The sequence below is a fragment of the Gadus morhua genome, chromosome 5 (assembly GCF_902167405.1).
Source record: "Gadus morhua chromosome 5, gadMor3.0, whole genome shotgun sequence".
Classification (NCBI taxonomy): domain Eukaryota; kingdom Metazoa; phylum Chordata; class Actinopteri; order Gadiformes; family Gadidae; genus Gadus; species Gadus morhua.
This window is the reverse complement of record NC_044052.1, coordinates 10,023,390-10,035,926: the sequence shown is the minus strand read 5'-3', so window position 1 is coordinate 10,035,926 and position 12,537 is coordinate 10,023,390. Positions and strand designations below refer to the sequence as shown.

The 12,537-nt window shown below is 47.3% G+C and overlaps 2 pseudogenes across 1 annotated transcript; both read left to right on the top strand.

Moving 5' to 3' along the window:
• The first annotated feature begins 1,764 nt into the window (after positions 1-1,764).
• On the top strand, positions 1,765-5,459 carry LOC115543938 (cytochrome P450 1B1 pseudogene; annotated as a pseudogene).
• Positions 5,460-6,343: 884 nt separating this feature from the next.
• Positions 6,344-8,933, top strand: LOC115543939 (cytochrome P450 1B1 pseudogene; annotated as a pseudogene). The gene has a single exon (XR_003976779.1). The product of XR_003976779.1 is annotated as a cytochrome P450 1B1 pseudogene (transcript).
• The last annotated feature ends 3,604 nt before the right edge of the window (positions 8,934-12,537 follow it).

Genomic DNA, 12,537 nt, shown 5'->3' with positions numbered 1-12,537 from the left:
GACTGTACGCTAATTCACTGCTGGTCTGAGCCCCATTACAACCAGACACAACTACACAGATTTGATTTACGGTATAGAGCACTTCAGCAGAGTCCGTTCAAGCTAAATATGTATGTGTAATGTTTGAATGTTTTATGTCTTGATCATCTAAATATATTATACACAAATGGCGTGTGAATCATGAATCATGTGTGTGTGTGTGAATCATGCATTCATCAACAGAATTTGAGCACTATTTAGAAACGGAGAATGATGTGCCTGTGATGTATTGAAACACGTGCGTCTCTTATGTTGTGGTTCTTATCGTTGACAAGTTAGATTCACAAAGTTTAAACTGTAATTACCTAGTAGTTTCCCAATGTCCCTTCTCAGAGTGTGCTGACCCCTGGGTTAAAACAGCCCACGTTCAAAGTCAGAGAGCTGTCAGAGTGCTTCATCTGGGATGTAGCGGGAAAAGCAGAGTAAATCCTGGCATTAGTCCACATCGTGTCCCTGTTTCTGATTCGTTGGCTTTCGTCATTGTACCTTGCTGATGAAACATTTGACGCAGAATACCAATCCGTCAACATCAAGTGATACTGAATGATTGAACTCTTGAAGTCTCCGTCCCTCTGTCTCATTATAGGAAGGTTGAGTGCCTTTAATGACGGTCATTACTGCCCTGCACACACTGACCTCACAGTTGAGAAAACAAGAAACACTCATTTTGTCTCTGGCCCAGAGGAGAACGTTTAATACGGACAGCTAAACTCCCTGCAGTAGGGATTTGTAAAATGTATAAAATTGCAATGTATGTACGAATGTAGCTATGCATGTATGTAAGTATGTATGTATGTAAGTATTTATGTATGTATGTATGTATGTATGTATGTATGTATGTATGTATGTATGTATGTATGTATGTATGTATGTATGTGTGTATGTGTGTATGTGTGTGTGTATGCGTGTATGTGTGTATGTGTGTATTTATGTGTGTGTGTGTGTGTGTGTGTGTGTGTGTGTGTGTGTGTGTGTGTGTGTGTGTGTGTGTGTGTGTGTGTGTGTGTGTGTGTGTGTGTGTGTGTGTGTGTGTGTGTGTGTGTGTGTGTGTGTGTATATGCAGTTAGTACTGTCTGAATGTATATTTGTCTTGCTGACTTTCATTCGTTTCAGGGTACATTTATTATTGATTTAATAATATTAGTTAATAAAGTTACATGCATTATTAAATAGCATCAGCATATATTAGGTTAAAGGTTAGGGTTAGGATTAGGGTTAGTTGGTTAGGGTTTACCCTTAAACTAACCATATTAGATAATGTCTACATTAATACCTTAGTTGACATGAAAACCAATACCTAAGTTAACATGAACATATTCGTAAGCATGAACAACATTAGAAGTAAACATTAAAATGTAACGGCTGTTTCTTACATGTAAGCTAATAGTTATTATTGCATTAACTAAGGTTAATTAATGTAGTTTATTTGAAGTGTTACCATCACATTAAGTTTCAAGGTATTAGCCACAGGCCTTCATATACAGTGTAGACAAAAAATGTGGGACCCCCAAATCGTTCTTAATCGAAGGGAGGCCGACGTAATTTTATGAAAAATTCTATAAAAAATTGTGTGTTAATATGTTTTCATAAATGTGAAGACTTCAGGCATGAACAGCCTATTTGAATTGCTAATGAGTTCACGTGATATATTGGCACCAATTCATTTGCCAGTGGATTGCGAGTGCGCAGCAACTCTCCAAACCCCTCCTGAAACCACGGGTCATTCGACTTCAGGCCCAGAGGAATCGGCTGGCTTATAATCAGTTTTAAAGAAATATATTCATTTCCTGATAACGGTATGATTTGTACACTTAATATATGAATGAGTGGACGTATCTTGCTATGAAATTCAGCACTGCGTTCAAGATAACTAATATTTTAAGGGAAGTATATTAAATAGTGTATTATCATATTTATTATTATTAATTGTCAAGCAATTTAATCGATTTCTACGATATCCCATTCAATCCGACAGACTTTGACGGTACTTATATGGCTGGGTTGCCTATAACAATTAACGATTACGTAAAATCATTCGAACGTATCACATTTTAATGAATCCATCCCACCTTTAACACTAAAACATGATAGAAATATTAAAAAGTTATGCATCTATCCATAGATCTATCTATAGATCTAAAAAGGGACAAACCGTGCGCAAAAAGATTTGCTCGACCACTTCCAGCACCCATTGAGTCTCCCGTGGACACATAACAGGTTGAACGGACTTTTTAAAGTATCGAACGATCAATACTAATAGTCATTCCTTAGAAAGTAACTCGATGTATCTTAAATAAAACATATAAGCCGCAGACGAAGCTCGGCGAGGACAGCGCAGTCAAGCTGCGCTCTCTGGAGCCGTGCGCCTCAGTAGTAATGCGCACGGGTCAGAGTGACTGGTACTCCGGGTCCACCACAATGGGTGGAGTATGAACGTTCCGCTGAGCCCTGCCCCCCAACAGCAAATATATAAGAAGCTGTATTGGGGCACACCCAGACACTTAAGTCTTAAATCTTCCGACATCGCTGGCAACGCCGTGCTCCCCAATTATTAACAGACTTGTTATTTTTTCTTGGAAAATAGTCTTATCAGTATGGCCCAGAGAACAATTTGTTTAATCAATAGTTTGGTCTTTTTCTCCACTGATATTTGTTCAACCCAAAGAAGAGTTCGAATTTCTTCACCTCTCCACTAGTTATCTTTTTTTTGTGGAAAGTTGAGCAAAAAAAAAGAAAAAAGGTAAAAATAGAATGGCAATGGACACTGAGTTTGGTTTGAGGGAAAGCAGTATCATCAAGGAATGGAGTGGACAGGTCCAACCCGCTCTTGTCGCCACGCTGGTCTTCCTCTTCTGTCTGGAAGCCTGTCTGTGGGTCAGGAACCTCAGGCTCAAGAGAAGACTCCCAGGACCGTTTGCCTGGCCCGTGGTGGGCAACGCCATGCAGCTGGGCCAGATGCCCCACATCACCTTCTCCCGGCTGGCTAAGAAATACGGCAATGTGTACCAGATACGCCTGGGAGGCAACGACATCGTGGTTCTGAACGGAGACAAGGCGATCCGGGAGGCTCTGATTGAGCACAGCACTGTGTTCGCGGGCAGACCCAATTTCATCTCCTTCCAGAGGATCTCCGGGGGCCGGAGCTTGACGTTCACCAATTACAGCCGGCAGTGGAAAACACACAGGAGAATTGCCCAATCTACAATCAGAGCCTTTTCCTCTGCCAACAGTGAGACCAAGTCGGCGTTTGAGCAGCATGTGACAGCAGAGGCTCTGGACCTGGTGCAGATGTTCCTGCGCCAGAGCTCAGACGGACGCTACTTTAATCCAGCTCACGAGTTCACGGTAGCCGCCGCCAACGTGATGTGCGCCTTGTGCTTCGGGAAGCGCTACGGACACGATGACATTGAGTTCAGGAACCTGTTGAAGCGCCTGGACAAGTTCGGGGAGACGGTGGGGGCGGGTAGCCTGGTGGACGTCATGCCCTGGCTCCAGTCCTTCCCCAACCCGGTGCGCAGCGGCTACGAGAACTTCAAGCACATCAACGAAGAGTTCTACGCCTACGTGAAGGACAAGGTGCTGCAGCACCGGGACACGTACCGCGCCGGCGTGACCCGGGACATGAGCGACGCCTTCATCCGCGCCATCGACCACGGCGAGGACAGCGGCCTGAGCGAGGAGTACGTGGAGGCCACGGTCACCGACCTGATCGGCGCGGGCCAGGACACCGTGTCCACCCTGCTGCAGTGGATCCTGCTGCTGCTGGTCAAGTACCCCGACGTCCAGGCCCGGCTGCAGGAGCTGGTAGACCAGGTGGTGGGGCGGCACCGGCTGCCCTCTCTGGAGGACCGGAGCCGCCTGGCCTACCTGGACGCCTTCATCTACGAGACCATGCGCTACACCAGCTTTGTGCCGCTCACCATCCCCCACTCCACCACAGCTGATGTGACTGTGGACGGCCTCTACATCCCCCGGGACACGGTGGTGTTCGTCAACCAGTCCTCCGTCAACCACGACCCGCTGCGGTGGACGGAGCCCGGCGTGTTCCGGCCCTCGCGCTTCCTGGACGTGGACGGCGCCCTGGACCGGGACGCCACCAACGGGGTCATGGTGTTCTCCACGGGGAAGAGGCGGTGCGTGGGCCAGCAGCTGGCCAAGGTGGAGGTGTTTGTGATCACCGCCGTGCTGCTGCACCAGTGCACCTTCGAGAGGGACCCGTCCCGGCCCCTCACCTTGGACTGCTCCTACGGCCTCACGCTGAAGCCCCTGCCGTTTGGGGTCAGCGCCAGGCTGAGGGGGGACCCCCTGGGAGGGGGGTCACTGGCGTGAGGAGTCTGACCCCCTCCTCCCCAGCCCCCATAATGTCACCACTCAAAGACTGAACACTCCTCCACCGATGGCATTTAACAGTGAGTATTAGTCAGGCTGCGCTGAACGCCGCCACTGCATTATGTTTCATATTTAATATTTAATACATTTAGAAGAACCATGTTTCAAATCACTTATGATCTTTGACTTTTAACATATGATTATAATGGGTCCGATAAGGTCCAAGACATTTATGTACTGGTTCCCAAATATACGTATAATTTACTTGATGAAATCTGTACTGAATTATAACTGTTGGATTTTAAGTTTCTTGCTTTTTGTATATCAACTATTCAGCGTGTATGATAGTTATATGAAACAGTTACCGCCTGGAATGTCAACATCAACCAACAAAGCTGTAAACCGTGTGTTAAATGTGCGTTTGAACGTTGCAAGATGTTACTTGAAGATATATTTACCTCTTCAATGAAACGGTAGAAAATATATCTATGTATTTAACCTCTGCTACATAAAGGAAATCTACAATACACAATCAAATGTATGTAGGCACATCGTTCAGGTTTAAAAACGAAAACAATGCTAAGAACAAATAATGTAATAATTCTACTGTCTACTGTATTACTTTGTTGCACATTGAATGTGTTGAAGGAAGGGAAAGGAGGGGCTGAGACACTGAACAATGTGGAGGAAGTGTTTCATAATATAGATGCGGTGCTGCTGCTGCTGCTCCTCCTGCAAGGTCTCAGGCGAAGGAGACCAAGGTTATTACTATAGTCTTGGAGTTGCACATGCATACGTGCACTGTGGGGTTTGGGGGTGGGGGGGGGGGGGGGGGGGGGGAGGGGGTGGGGTGCTGATGGTTGAGACCCTCAGTGTTAAAGTTTTTTCAGTTCTCACGAAAACGCTTGGAATCAGGATTGGTGGATGGATCGTACACTACGGATCTGTCTCAAGTCAGCTCTCTGGATCACAGTGTGGGCTGAATGTTCAGAAGAAACCTTTCACACAGACACACGTGCCGTTATTCTGTTGATGTTCTGAGAAAATAAGCTATATCTAAAAATGAATAAAGTACTTTTTTATAACTGTTATTTGCATTTGTTTGTGTCTTTGTCTTCATTTTGATATTCCGACCAGGAAAAAAATTAACAGCATATAAATCATATATAAATCACATAATCATATATACTGTATTTTTGAGACTGGTATCTTTTGTTAAACAATCTGTGTCTTCTGAATGAAGTCAAATTAGAAAAATCATACCAGGACATTTGACAGCACAGTTAGACCAAGTGTTTAAATGTGGTTAAATTAAAATAAACCCATTTAATTACTGGAGGAGTCCTAATTTCGATGCAAGATTTTATTCTTACAGATGATATAAGGTTAAACCAGTACAAACAGGGGTTATTTTGGTTTAAAGTTTGCTAAAGAAACAATAGCAATCTGAAAACAAATATGTTTTATGGATTGCATCAAAGTTTCGAGAGCTTGGTAGTCGGAATATATTTCTTTATCTTCCAAGATCATTATTAAAAATGGCTATAGGATATTAAATGACATGGCTTGCGTCCATTTTTTCCTAATTAATGATCAATATGCACTGAGAGACTGGTGGCCTGCCTTCCTCAGCCTTCCTAAGCGTTTCTCTGTTTTCAGAGGTGGCTGGGCTTTAAGGTTGTCACGGTAACATATCTTTCATAATCAAACTCAAAAAATTATATCTGGCAGGAGGGGCTATTAGGTAGCTGCATTTTCTCCATTTCCTCAATAAAATCCCTGGAGGGGGGGGTGCGGGGGAGTCCTGTTGGGGGGGGGGTGGGGGGGGGGGGGATAACGTAGGATAGGCTAGGACACCGAGGGTCTCGTAGAATGTGTGGTCAGAATGGGAGGGGGGGAGATAGTCAAAAAACCTAAGCGACTGACCCCTCCCACAATGGCAATGCTTATAAATGAGGGTGTTAAGGCTTGGATCTGCATTCTTCTCGCTAAAGTGGTCATCGAAAGAGAGCCGCACTGAACCAACCCCACCGCCAGCAACAGCACCACCAACCCCACCAACCCACGGATCCAACCTGACCTGAAAGGTCACCCCCTGGCTGCGCCGGCCGAGCTGCAGTGTGGGAGGACTGAGACGGACGACAGCGGAGGAGTCATTGAACACCGTGACATAGATTGAGTGTTTTTTCTTCAGGGCTCAGGAAGATATATAGAAGGACACGCACAGACTCTCTTTGTGGCTCAATGTGTACTTAAGGGAACACAGGGTTTGTGAGCCACTTGAAATACACTCATCCAGATAGCTTGCGTAGTCAAGTGTGTTTTCGTTAGGTGCAGCAGAGTATTTACTACCTAGATAGGAAAAGAAAACTCAGACGAGATGGGTCAACTGGAAACTGAAGGCGGCGGCAGCAGCATCATCAAGGAATGGAGTGGACAGGTCCAACCCGCTCTTGTCGCCACGCTGGTCTTCCTCTTCTGTCTGGAAGCCTGTCTGTGGGTCAGGAACCTCAGGCTCAAGAGAAGACTCCCAGGACCGTTTGCCTGGCCCGTGGTGGGCAACGCCATGCAGCTGGGCCAGATGCCCCACATCACCTTCTCCCGGCTGGCTAAGAAATACGGCAACGTGTACCAGATACGCCTGGGAGGCAACGACATCGTGGTTCTGAACGGAGACAAGGCGATCCGGGAGGCTCTGATTGAGCACAGCACTGAATTTGCGGGCAGACCCGACTTTGTGTCTTTCCAGGCGGTCTCAGGAGGGAATAGTATGACCTTTTCAAGCTACAGCAAACAGTGGAAGATGCACAGGAAGATTGCTCAGTCCACCCTCAGGGCTTTCTCCTCGGCCAACAGTCAGACCAAGAGAGCCTTTGAGGGACACGTAGTGGCCGAGGCCACCGAGCTGGTCGGAATCTTTCACAGCCTCAGTGCCGAAGGGCGATACTTCAACCCAGGCCATGCTCTGACGGTCGCAGCGGCCAACGTGATCTGCGCCTTGTGCTTCGGAAAACGCTACGGCCACGAAGACGAGGAGTTCAAAACGCTGTTGGGGAGGGTGGAGAAGTTTGGGGAGACGGTGGGGGCCGGCAGCTTGGTCGACGTCATGCCCTGGCTACGGTCCTTCCCAAACCCGGTCCGCACCATCTTCCTGGATTTCCTGGACCTGAACCGGCAGTACTTTGACTTCATCCAGAGTAAGGTGGTGGCGGACAGGGAGACGTTTAATCCCCGAGGTCACACGGGGCATGAGCGACGCTATCATCGGCGTGATCGAGGCCGAGGGGAACACCGGGCTCACGGAGGCCCACACGGATAGCACCGTGTCGGACCTGATCGGGGCAGGCCTGGACACCATCTCCACCGCGCTGCACTGGAACTGCCTGCTGTTGGCCAAGTACCCGGACATCCAGACCCGGCTGCAGGAGACCATCGACCGGGAGGTGGGGCGCGACAGGCTGCCCACGATGGAGGACAGGAGCGCGCTGGCGTACCTGGACGCCTTCACCTACGAGACCATGCGCTACATCAGCTACGTGCCCGTCACCATCCCCCACTCCACCACGTCGGACGTCACCGTTGACGGCCTGCTCATCCTCAAGGACACGGTGGTGTTTGTCAACCAGTCGTCCGTGAACCACGATCCGCTGACCTGGAAGGACCCGCATGTCTTTGACCCCTCGCGCTTCCTGGATGAGGACGGCCGCCTGGACAAGGACCTCACGAACAACGTCATGATCTTCTCCGCGGGGAAGAGGCGCTGCATCGGAGACCAGATCGCCAAGGTGGAGCTCTTTTTGTTTCTGGCCATCCTGATCCACCAGTGTCACTTTGAGAAGAATCCCAGTCAGGATCTGCACTTGAACTACACCTATGGGCTGACACTCAAGCCGCTAGATTACAAGATCTCAGCCAAACTCAGAGGAGAACCTCTCATTGGTACATGATTGACTTTGCACACTGCCATCTTTATGTGTGGTGCACTATTCGGTATGTACTCTACTAGATACTATTTCTCATGTGTTTTTAAGACCACATTTGTTATGTCATAATGCTCTTTTATTATCTGAGATAATATATCTTAACTTTTATATTGCACCCCCTTTGCAAACCTTTACGAGGGTATTCAATTCAATGAGCCTACAATTGACACATTACGCAGTGGAATGAGAGAGTCCTTTATCGTCTGTAAGGGCTTTGTTGTTTCAATGTTTTCCCCATATGTAAGCTATTCAGTCTGGATATTCAGCACCACTCATAAATGTGTAAATTGCACTTTTATTATAACTCTTTTTGCATTAAAGATTTAAAGTGATGATTACTGTGTTTGTAAAAGTAACTCTATGAATGAAATCGATTCATACATCTGCCTCATTTTATCCTTGATACTCTCTGGCGGCAATATGGAATGTATATTTGTGTCCCGCTATAACCATACTCAAATGTTTCAGAAGTACAGCATTCTGCTCAACATGTTTTAATAGATGAGCCCTGGTTTTAAGTAAGGGAACTTTGCATTGGATGTACGCGAGGAACTTCCTGATTAAAGACACCAATGACAGCTGTGCTATGTGCCGTCCAATTGATTGCCAGCATTGGGCACTGTTTGATCAACACTGTATAGATTCCTAGATCCTGAACAAGCTGAGAAGGCAGGCAGGTCAGAGCACCAAGAATAGATCCTGATGTCTTGTCCTTGTGTGTGTATGCATGTGTGTGTGTGTGTGTGTGTGTGTGTGTGTGTGTGTGTGTGTGTGTGTGTGTGTGTGTGTGTGTGTGTGTGTGTGTGTGTGTGCGTGCCTGCCTGCCTGCCTGCCTGCCTGCCTGCCTGCGTGCGTGCGTGCGTGCGTGCGTGCGTGCGTGCGTGCGTGCGTGCGTGCGTGCGTGCGTGCGTGCGTGCGTGCGTGCGTGCGTGCGTCCGTGCGTGCGTGCGTGTCTCATTCCATTTATGTACCCTGGCCACTGTTTACTTTTCACTGTACTGGGAACTCAATCACTCTGTCTATTTTTCTCTCTCTCCCTTCTTGGTACGGAGTGTAATGGGTTCCATAAAGTGATGGCTTCTCTGCAATAACACAACCCTGTTTCATAAACACTGGCGTACATGTCATTGTCAACGAACCAATGTCCTTGACACTGATATTACCTATTAACTATTAACTGCTCTCTCTCTTTCTCTGTTGTCTAAAGCCAAACAGCAGTGAACACATCCATACCCAGAAACGCTACACTAGCAACATTTAACCTCAGAACATTTGAACAGGTTGCTGTTTTTCATGATACAGTGTGTACTTCTATCAATCATTATTTTGTGTCCTGTCTGAGAATAACCTCCCTTGTCGCAGCGTCAAAGCTTCCGTCCCCTGCCAGAGAGGTTCCAGAGGAAAGCATCAATTGTTAAATGTCAAATGAGCTTGTAACCATAGTAGAAGGAAACAATAACCTGCACGCAAGCTGGGAGAGGAGGCAGACGATCGCAATTTGTTGTGTACAATCGAGTGGAATATGGTGTGTGGATGATTGGCTGGAAATGCCCTGCCGTTCTCTGTTCCCATTACATCGTTCGGAAACGCCACCAGACTGACCACAGATCCCCTCCCATCACGTCACCAATCACGCCATTGGGACTGTGCCCTGTTCCTATCAACCCCAAACTATACCGTCATGAACAGAGCCATGATGTAACCTCAACTCTGTTTCAACCGAGTGTCCTTGTAAGTACTCTTCTGCGTGCTGATATATCCCAGTAAAACCAGTAAGAGTGGGTGTCACATTGAAGAAAATGTCAGGTCGACCCCACCCCCATCCAGCCCAGCATCTCTTCCCGACCCTCGCCTCAAGAAGAAGATCCAGGTGTTTAAAGGGCTGATATTATAAGTCACAGGGAGGGCAGATTTTCAAGCAGCTTGTAATGGCTAATCACACTCACACCTGGGTGCATCATGTAACCCCTTTAAGGACAGAAACCACAAGGTTCCACAATAGCATCCTTCCCACTGCCATCCAAACCCAAAACTGAACCTCCTGGAGTCGTTTACCATTGTATTACCTGTGTGTTGTCAGGTGGAATGTTTTAAAGGTCCAAATGTTCATACATCTACTGGTTGGGTTGTTGTGCACACAGCGTTGCTGTACCAAAGGAAATATCACCAGCCCCGGCTGTGTGGAAATAAAGTCTCCTCTTGTATCGTGTATCTTGTAATTTGCCAATCTTCTCCGTCGCACCCAGAGCCAGAAACATCCTCAAAACGGCCTGACATCTGGGGACATTCCAGGAGCCAATTAACCCGAGGTTTCCTTGAGATAAGGCCGCATGTGAACCTCTTTCGTACACCAAGCACACTCACACACTGGCGTTCGCCATTCACCAGAAAGGCCGCTACTGTTTATATAACCAGGCAAACTTTGACTAATAGGTTTTTTGGCCCAGGATTTTGGATCCCTTGAATGAAACGACGGCTTCTGCGTATCATGTACCCATGCTGGATGCCAATCCTGAGCAACTGGTCCACGTATTAAAGACCATCAGGCTGTCATCCGAACACTTTGCGTACAAAGACCGTAATTGTGTGGCCCCATCCAAAGGGGAAAGAGTTGTAATTCCTGCGTTCTAATTCGACCTAACGTCTTCCAGGAGTCGCTCCGTGATGTTCTCGTTTCGAAGAACTCTTTTTCTGGTTAGCCCCAAAATATGTTTCCTCTCTCTGTGAATTATGTCATAACCATAAAACCCTGAACAGGACTTACAATGTTGTTCCAGTTGACATAACAATCACAGTGCTGTGCCACTTTCATGTTGGGGGCGATGCAGTGATGCAGGCAGCGCGTACTCAAACAAATCACTGATGGAGATTCCACCGGCGAAGCTCCAGCGGGTTTACTTTGGGGTAATGACCTCATGGGAGTAGTAAGGACTGACGTAGGTACATGTCACCTGAGTCCTGTTCAGTAAACAATCACCCAAATCATTACTACAGGGTGTGGTTGTTTAGAGCAGAGTTTTGTCCGTTCTGTGTCTTGGAGTGATGGCTAGTGACGGACCGTCATAATAAAATAACAAAACTATTCACCACACATGTCTTTCCATATGACAAACAAGTAATTTTTTCAGATCTAAGCGCTGAGATTGACACTGGTCGTTATGAATAAGCTATGAGCGTGTGGTCTCTGCTCCGTTTTTCCGTCATGGTGGTTCTGTTATTTTAAATGTACGCACGGACAGCCTTTTTTTTCTATGCCGTTTATAGCTGGTTCTTGTTTGACGAATAAACTGTGACATCCAGTGACTCCATGCGTCCTAGTTGTCAGAGAGTAGAGATGATAGGCTTTCCAACCCATGATTCTTATATCCCAAATAATCACAGAATATATATAAAGAATAAGGTGTCGCTTACGCAATCCGTCGCAAGTGAAGATTCAACGGGGCCTATCTCAGATTTGAGCAGAAAAAGAGGGGTGACCCTTTTCCTGCTCACATCCAAAGCAAGGCCCTGTGCTCCTAAATCAGCTGAACATTCCTGCCATTGAAGAATCACACCCTCGCCCCCGGGCCACGTTCAACCCAACCAAACACCAAGGCAAGTCCGGTAACGTGATGAGCACATCAGGTCACCCTCCCTCCCTCCCTCTGCGCTCCACACTATCCTCCCATTGAGGATCCTACCCCGACGGCCCCCTGTGGATGCACCCTTCTTCCCCCGGAGCCCTCACTAACCCTAGAAAAACAGGTGGGAAAGAAAAACGTTTGCAGGGCTGGTGATAACAGTGCAAACAGTACCCCGCGACCCCCAGACGAAAAACAATGCAACGGCCCCCGTTCCCAAGGAGCCCAGATGGAGGGGCCCCCTGACAGGATGGGCCCCGTCTTGGAGACGGTTTCTTGGAGGAGCCTGCTCTGTTATGATTGAAAATAAATGGCGATATTGCTGCGTATATTTTTTTGGAGTAACTAGAGACGGATGGAAACGCTTCGCAGTGTCTTATCCCACAAGAGGAAGAGAGAGGAGGGAGCGAGAGGAATGAAAGCCTGAAATGTTTAACCCAGTGGCCCCGGACTCTGAGTACGAGACACATGACAGGGTCGGCTGGCCCCAGTCATGCTCCCCTTTTGACGAGAGGCATACCATGCACATGCATGACATCTGATTATTAAGAGGCTTGGCAAGGCCG